The sequence below is a fragment of the Triticum dicoccoides genome, chromosome 6B (assembly GCF_002162155.2).
Source record: "Triticum dicoccoides isolate Atlit2015 ecotype Zavitan chromosome 6B, WEW_v2.0, whole genome shotgun sequence".
NCBI classification, from domain to species: Eukaryota; Viridiplantae; Streptophyta; class Magnoliopsida; order Poales; family Poaceae; genus Triticum; species Triticum dicoccoides.
In genome coordinates, this window is record NC_041391.1 from 655,643,580 (window position 1) to 655,651,593 (window position 8,014).

The window sequence follows — 8,014 nt, forward strand, 5'->3', positions numbered from 1 at the left end:
TGTTGCTGGGGGGTTTGGATGAACAGTTCCCCGTGGTGTTGCCGCTGGATGAACAAGACCCCGATCGATCGAGCCGGTTGGGGCTGGATGAACAGGATGCCATGGAGGGCTGGATGAATAGGACAACCCTGTGGAGGGCTGGTTGAACAGCAGCCGGTGGGGGCCTGGATGAACAGTAGCCCGTGCAGGGGTGGTTGAACAGGACCCCGTGGAGAGGGCTGGTTGAACAGTAGCCGGTGGAGTAGCGCATGGTGGAGGCTAGATGAACAGGAGCCCGTGGATGAAAAGTCACAGGTGGAGGCTGGAGGAGGTCGACAGTGGAAGAATAGTAGTCCATGGAGGCTGGAGGAGGTCGACGGTGGATGAACAGTAGCCCTTGGAGGCTAGAGGAGGTCGACGGTGGAGATGAACAGTATCCCGTGGAGTCCCATTTTGCGGTACGCCACACCCCTCCCGATGAACAGGACCCCCATTTCGACTGTAGCACTCGAACACAAGTCCGTTTCCTCCGTTTTGCGGTACACCACACCCCTCCTGATTAACAGGACCCGTTTCGACCGTAGGAGGTCCAAGGAAGTCCGTTTCCTCCGTTGTGTGGTACGCCAGGCCTCGTTTCCATTGGTTGTTCCGTCCAAGCCCTCCCGATGAACACGACGACGCATTCCATTTCGACCCAGCTGGTTGGCTTCCCATTAAGACAATGATGATGTTGTTTCTCCATTCCGACCCAGCCATGTACACAAGCCCTGGCCATACGTATGCGCGAGTAGGCGTTCGAGACCCCGCCCGTATGTAGGTACGTGGCCGTATTTACTTTCTTGCACCCTGGCCGTTGTACGTATGTGTACATGCTACGTGCGCGCCTCTACTACGACACGTGCACGCCTCTACTATGACATGTGCACGCCTCTACATCGACCAGTATGTACGTACATGTTCGCGACCAGAATGACTATGCTATGTATGCTTCGACTAGGTGGGTCCCGACTGTCAGGCACTTCATTGCGTGCAAAGATGTAGCTGGTGGGTCCCTGCAGTCAGGGGGGGGGGCGAATCGATTTTTTTGCCCGGACGCACTTCCATGCGTGGGAAGATGTTGCTGGTGACGATGGTCCGTCCGGTGGGTCCCTACTGTAAGGTGGAGGAATAATTATTTTGCGCATAATAAGGAGGCACTTCCTTGTGGCCTCCGTGGACCGAGCTGTCCGATGGAAGTCGTTCCTTGACCACGTTGACCACGCCGCACCGAGAGCACCAGGGCGGTGGACGACGGCGAGGGATAGGAAGGGGACGATGCGGCAGCGAAAGCCCACGCGGAGAGGAGTACGAGGGTTCACTGGTTCGGCTGCAGTGTGAGGCTGCCGTCGCTGCAGGGCCTGGTCAGCAGTGGGAATAGTAGGGGGCGGTGAGGCCTCCGCGGCAGCACAGCCGGCCACGGGAGGCAGGAGCATGCGGCACGACCGGCGCTGCTTTGAGTGGCTGGAACAAGAAGACTAGAGGTTGAAGAAGCACTACGGCCGTTGGATGGACATCGTACGGTCAATGGAACTAGAATCATTCATATTGACTAAGTTGACAAAGCCCTCCGTCCCCGTTGTCGGTGTCAAAACTGGTGGATCTTGGGTAGGGGTCCCGAACTGTGCATCTAAGGCTAATGGTAACAGGAGGCGGGGGACAAATGTTTACCTAGGTTCGGGCCCTCTCTATGGAGGTAATACCCTACTTCCTGCTTGATTGATCTTGATGAATATGAGTATTACAAGAGTTTATCTACCACGAGATCGTAATGGCTAAACCCTAGAAGCTAGCCTATTATTATGATTGTTCCTGTCCTACGGACTAAACCCTACGGTTTATATAGACACCGGAGGGGGCTAGGGTTACACGGGGTCGGTTACAGAGAAAGGAATCTTCATATCCGAATCGCCAAGCTTGCCTTCCACTCAAAGGAGAGTCCCATCCGGACATGGGATGAAGTCTTCTATCTTGTATCTTCATAGCCCAACAGTCCGCACCACGTATATAGTCTCGCTGTTCGAGGACCCCTTAATCCAGGACTCCCTTAGTAGCCCCTGAACCAGGCTTCAATGACGATGAGTCCGGCGCACAGATTGTCTTCGGCATTGCAAGGCGGGTTCCTTCTCCGAATACTTCAATGTAGATCTTGAACACCAGAATTGTGTCCGGCTCTGCAAAATAAATTCCACATAACACTGTAGAGAGTATAATATCCCACGAGTCCAATCTGCTGACAATTCACAGCGTGACATCATGCCATGGCCCGGTCTTTTTTCGAACCGTTTTTAGCCTGTCCCTCCATATTTCGAGGTGCGGTTTTATTGGCACGTCTTGTCGAAGCAGAGATCGTGTCCCCTTATCACGAGATTCTCATCAATGCGGGTATGGGTAACCCAACAGTGAGCACAACACTTGGGGAATGAGTGAGTTTTAGGGCAAGTGGGGAGGCACACGATTTTTACCGCCTTTATAAAGGGACAAGGATTCCCCTCTTTCACCCACGCCTTCTCTATTGCTTCCCCATTCTCGAGCTCCAGTGCCCAAGCTCTCATCCCTTCGGCCCAAAAAGCACTCCAACCATGTCCGGATCCAAAGCGCAAGGCAAGTGGATGGCCTCCTCCGTCAAGGAGAAGGATATCAAGAAACTTCGGGAGGCCGGATACCTGGCCAGGTAGATCGCGCACCGTCTCCCGGTGGCGGGACAGATCGTCCCTACTCCGGAACCCCACGAGAGGGTTGTGTTCCTCCCTCACTTCGTCCGCGGGCTGGGGTTTCCCCTCCACCCATTTGTTCACGGCCTTATGTATTACTACAGGATAGATTTCCCTGACCTATCTCCCAATTCCTTCCTCAACATCTTGACATTTATTGTTATGTGCGAGGCCTTCCCCCACACCCCTCCACACTTCGGACTGTGGCTAAAGATATTCAACGTGAAGCCAAAGGTGGTAGGCGGTGAACACGCCGAGTGCGGAGGCGCCATGATGAGAAAAATGCCCAATGTCAAATGTCCATCAGGTACATTCAACGAGTCCGTCAACGGGTGGAAACAACAGTGGTTCTATATCACCGAGCCACGCGGCACCAAATGGGCCGCATCCCCCGAATTCTGATCCGGAGCCCCATTGTGGCTCATGTCCTGGCCTAGACTGGTCTTTGTCAGACGAGCTGACGACGCTCCAGAAGCGCATCAACAGCATGGAGGACAAGAATATCAAACTTGTCGATGTGGTCCAGGTGATGCTAGTTTGCCGGATCCTTCCATGTCAACACCGGACTTGCAATCTATGGGAGTTTGATCCGGCCAAGGACCAAACCTTGCTGGAGTTCTTCGGCACAACACACGAAGACATCTGGAAGATGCTATTCAAGCCTGGCAAGTCGTGGCCGGACCCCGTCGAGGATCGCGGGCACAAATTGTCCCGTCCCGCAAGTTCGGTAAGTCTTTATATGTTTTTAAGGTGTATCCTTTATTTGTTATTCTTTGAGGAAAACGCCTAATATTTCCCTAACGATTCGCCCAGGGCTGGACGAAGAAGGCAGAGCGGATCTACTATCCGGCCCCGCTGCCCGAAGAACAAGCAGGCCCACTTCTAATGAAGATGCTGGTCCCTGCACCTTATAAGGCGCCGAATAAGAAGGCGAAGAAGGAGGCCAATGAGACCAGGGGCGGGCTCCGTAGCAAGGGTACTTCAGACATGGTGTCCGAAGACACCGAGGCCCACTCCTCCGCTGAAGAAGACGAGGAAGAGGAGGAGGAAGAAGAGGAAAGCCAGTCCCCCCTGCAAGGGGGAGAAAGAATAGGACGACCTCCACACGTTTGGAGGCCGAAACGTCTAAGAAGGGGAAAGCTTCCCTTTCGGACGAATCCACCACAGCCACCGAGATCTGCCCGGAGTGGAAACCCAGGGTCAAGCCCCTGGCCAAATCGTAAGTACAAAGAAACCCAGACACATTCATATATCCAGTCTTAGTTCGCATAGCATTAATGTATTGAGTCACGCATTCTGCAGTTCGGCCAGGTCCAACGTCGAGCGATCTTCATCGGAAGATTCGCTGGACCCGGATGCGATGGAAAGCGAGACCCTCCCGACGGCCTCCTCCCCCAAAGGCATGGACAACACCGAGGTGTCGTCTCAAAGGGGCCCAGATCAGGGTGGAGCTCCGGAGACTATGAAGGCGGCGCCGGAGGGTCAAGCCTCGGCAGCCGGACACATGGGGGAGCAGACCCCCATGAATGTTGATGACGGGGGCTGTCCTAAATTTGGCCCCCAGCCAGAGCGAATTCCGGAGACTAATACGACTCAGGCATCAGGCCAGCCACCCCCTTTAACAAAAGGTGGCGCGCCTATTCTTCCGGTGACCTCTGTCCACCCAAAGGTGCCGAATACTTTATTGGCGGTGCTGCAAAGCGCATCCATCATCGAAGAGCATTGTACCATTATGGGTGCTGTGATTGAGAAGATTTAGTCCGCCAAAAGCGGGCTGGTCGAAGCCTGCACCAGCCCTCTAACATGCTTTGAGGTAAGTAGTGAAGTTAAAAGAATGTCACAATATAGATAGTAGTCCATAGGGGATCAAATATACACTGTTTGGTGTTCGAAAAGAAAAGCCGGACAGAGGATCAAATATATTTCACAGGAGACTAACTAGGGAATTCCTATGTGAATAAGCAGGCGCCGTTATTGACTGCAACCTCTCATACTGCGGAGGTCTCCGGACTAAAGCAGAGTCTGGAGCGGACCAAAAAAGAGCTCGACCAAGTAAAAAAGCAAGTGGAAGATAACCAATGTATGGGATAACCTTATTTGTATTCAATACAAATGAATAATTTATTTTGACTAAAAAATGTCATGATATGTATTAGGAGAGGCGACCTAAGTCGAGGCTCTTAAGAAGGCGGTAGCCGAGGCCGAGAAGAAGGCGGCCAAGGAGCAGGTCACTCGTGAAAAACACGAGGCCAAGGTCATTGAGGTTCAACAAGAGCTCCAAAAGGCCGTGAAGAAGTGCGAGACCTTGGAGCAGAGTATGGCGGATAAAGAATCCGAACTCACCAAGGCTCACCAAGCCGTACACGATGCCTAGGTTGAAGCACAAGGTGCCCTCCAGGAAATCCAGGAGGCCAGAAAGATCGCGGCGGGTAAGGATTTTACTATGCAAAGCAAATATGTGAAGGAAAGATTCCTTTTACTGACCCGAATTCGGAGTTCTCCAGGGGTGTTTGCGGATCTACCCCACAGTGTGTCTGACGCCGCACAATTCTACCGAGTCGAAGAGGGGAGCTCTATGGAGAAGCTATTCTGGTCACAATATCTTGCTCCAGAACATCCAACGCCATTTATCGATCAGCTGAAACAGCTGGTCGAGCTGCATAGGGAGGCCGAACTAGCCATGAAGGATTTGACAATCTGGCTATGGCCTGTAGAAGCTATTCCCAGCAGCTACTTCGGTCTTGTGAAGCGGCTAGTTAGTGTCTGCCCTCGGCTTGACGCCATCAAGCGGTCGGTCTGCATCGAAGGTGCTCGGATGGCTTTTTCCCACGCCAAGGTGCACTGGGCGAAGATGGATGCCGCGAAGCTGATGACCAAAGGACAGCCCAAAGGGAAGGAGCACCGCAAGCCCGAGTTGTATTATGACAGTGTCCTGGAGGGATCCCGCCTTGTGGTGGAGCGATGTGCCAAGGATATTATATTCCCATGAATATATTCATGTTATCCTGTGCTGTAATATGAAACAAGGTCGTTATGTAATATGATGCTTGTTATTTGAATTTTTACCTCATGTGCGACCGTTTTTTTATTAATTCTGAGAGTTGGCCAGTCGTCGGCTTCTGCCCCCATGTAGGAAGTACGGGGGTGTTCGGGATAAATCTAAACACTCTTTACTCTAGATTTTGGTCCTTAAAGGAGGTGTTTAGCGCAACGAACCAGGCAATCGGACTATAAGGCTTTATCACCCTCACTTAGGCATAAAAGTTTGACAAAAAAAAGGTTGGCGCAGCCCCTAGTGTTTGGATGACCAAACTTGGGGTATTGTAAAACACCTGATCGGATAAAAACCGATCCATCGCATGATGCATTAGTTATCGCATAATGCGGAAGAAATCGCTAAAGATTTTGTGACCTCTTGAACAGCTGACCAGCTCTCGCTGCATCATGACAGTCAGTTTTCGGCTTTCTCTACTGAGGTGCTCGTTCGGAAGAACCGGGACACAATCACAGTAGTTCTCCCTTTACTACCCTAGCTGATGTAGCGGAACATAGGGTAGCAAGCACAGGAGCCGGGCAACCCAACTATTGACCCAAGACATGATTCGGAGCCGATGCATATAATGCCATAAGTTCGGGGTGCCGAACAACCCTGAAGGTGTTCGGACTTTCTTGCCATGTTATGGGGTACAATGAAGGCCCTGGCGAATTAAGGCGTACCAGAGTGTACGGATGCTATTTGACAAAAAATATCAAAAAATGAAACAACAAGTGAATGTCATATAGATAGGGCCGCAAATTGTTTTCATTGTAGTTTAATAGTACGTCAAAGCGTATAAGTACAAGTAGTGCGATAAACAATATGACTTCGGAACCTATCGTGACCACGGGGGAGCTGCGTGCCGATCCAGAGATAGATGGAATGATCCTCGAAAGGGATATCTAGAGATTCCCTCGCCCGTTCGTGCTACTTCCCTCTTTGGTATGTCTGTCCTTTGATAGGTCCAGGAATCAGGCCGCCCATAACGGTCTAGACAAAAAGTGACCTGAAAAAAAGAAAATATAAGATAATGCGTGTCCAGAGGCGGTTGAGCCGCATTGTGGAACACAACCTAGCTGTGCCTCCATCTATCCCCATGGTATTTTGAGTGCGTAATTATGTACACGTTGTACAAAAGCCGTCGTTTGGTCGGGGTTGGGACGGAGGCCGGATTGCTAGTCGAGCTCTGGACGAGCTAGACTGTCCTACTGCGGTCTAGTTTGGACTCTTTTGACAGTGTCCGGGAGCTTGGCCGCCGAATTGAGGTTTGACCTAAAGAGGCCGCTCTGTGCTTTTGCAGTGAGGGCAGTAGTGTGCTCCTCAGTATGGAGGGAGCGTTCCATGTTTCCATTGACTGTTATGATACCACGTGCACCGGGCAACTTGAGCTTAAGATAAGCATAGTGTGGCACCGCATTGAATCTGGCGAATGTGGTTCGTCCGAGCAGTGTGTGATAGCCGCTATGGAAGGGGACGATATCGAAGATTAGCTCTTCGCTTCGGAAGTTATCCAGGGATCCGAAGACCACTTCCAGTGTGATTGAGCCCATACAACAGGCCTCTACACCTGGTATGACACCTTTAAAGGTGGTTTTTGTGGGCTTGATCCTTGATGGATCAATACCCATTTTGCACACTTTATCCTGATAGAGCATGTTCAGGCTGCTTCCACCATCCATGAGGATGCGTGTGAGGTGGAATCCATCAATGATTGGGTCAAGCACCAGTGCGGCTGAACTACCATGACGGATAGTGGTCGGATGGTCCCTGCGATCAAAGGTGATCGGACAGGACGACCATGGGTTATACTTTGGGGCGACTGGCTCCATCGCATAGATGTCCCTGAGTGCGCGCCTCCGCTCCCTCTGGGGGGATACGGGTGGCGTATATCATATTCACTGTTTTGACATATGGAGGAAACTTATTTTGTCCTCCTGTCTTCGGTGGCGAGGGCTCATTGTCATCGTCATCGCTTTGCGACCCCTTCTCATTGCTTTCGGCGTTTGACTTGCCGTCCTGTTTGAAGACCCAATATTCCCTGTTGGTATGATTGGTTGGTCATACGTCTCCAACGTATCTACTTTTCCAAACACTTTTGCCCATGTTTTGGACTCTAACTTGCCTGATTTGAATGAAACTAAGCCGGACTGACGCTGTTTTCAGCAGAACTGCCATGGTGTTGTTTATTGTGCAGAAAACAGAAGTTCTTGGAATGACTTGAAAATCCACGGAGATAACTTTTGGAAAA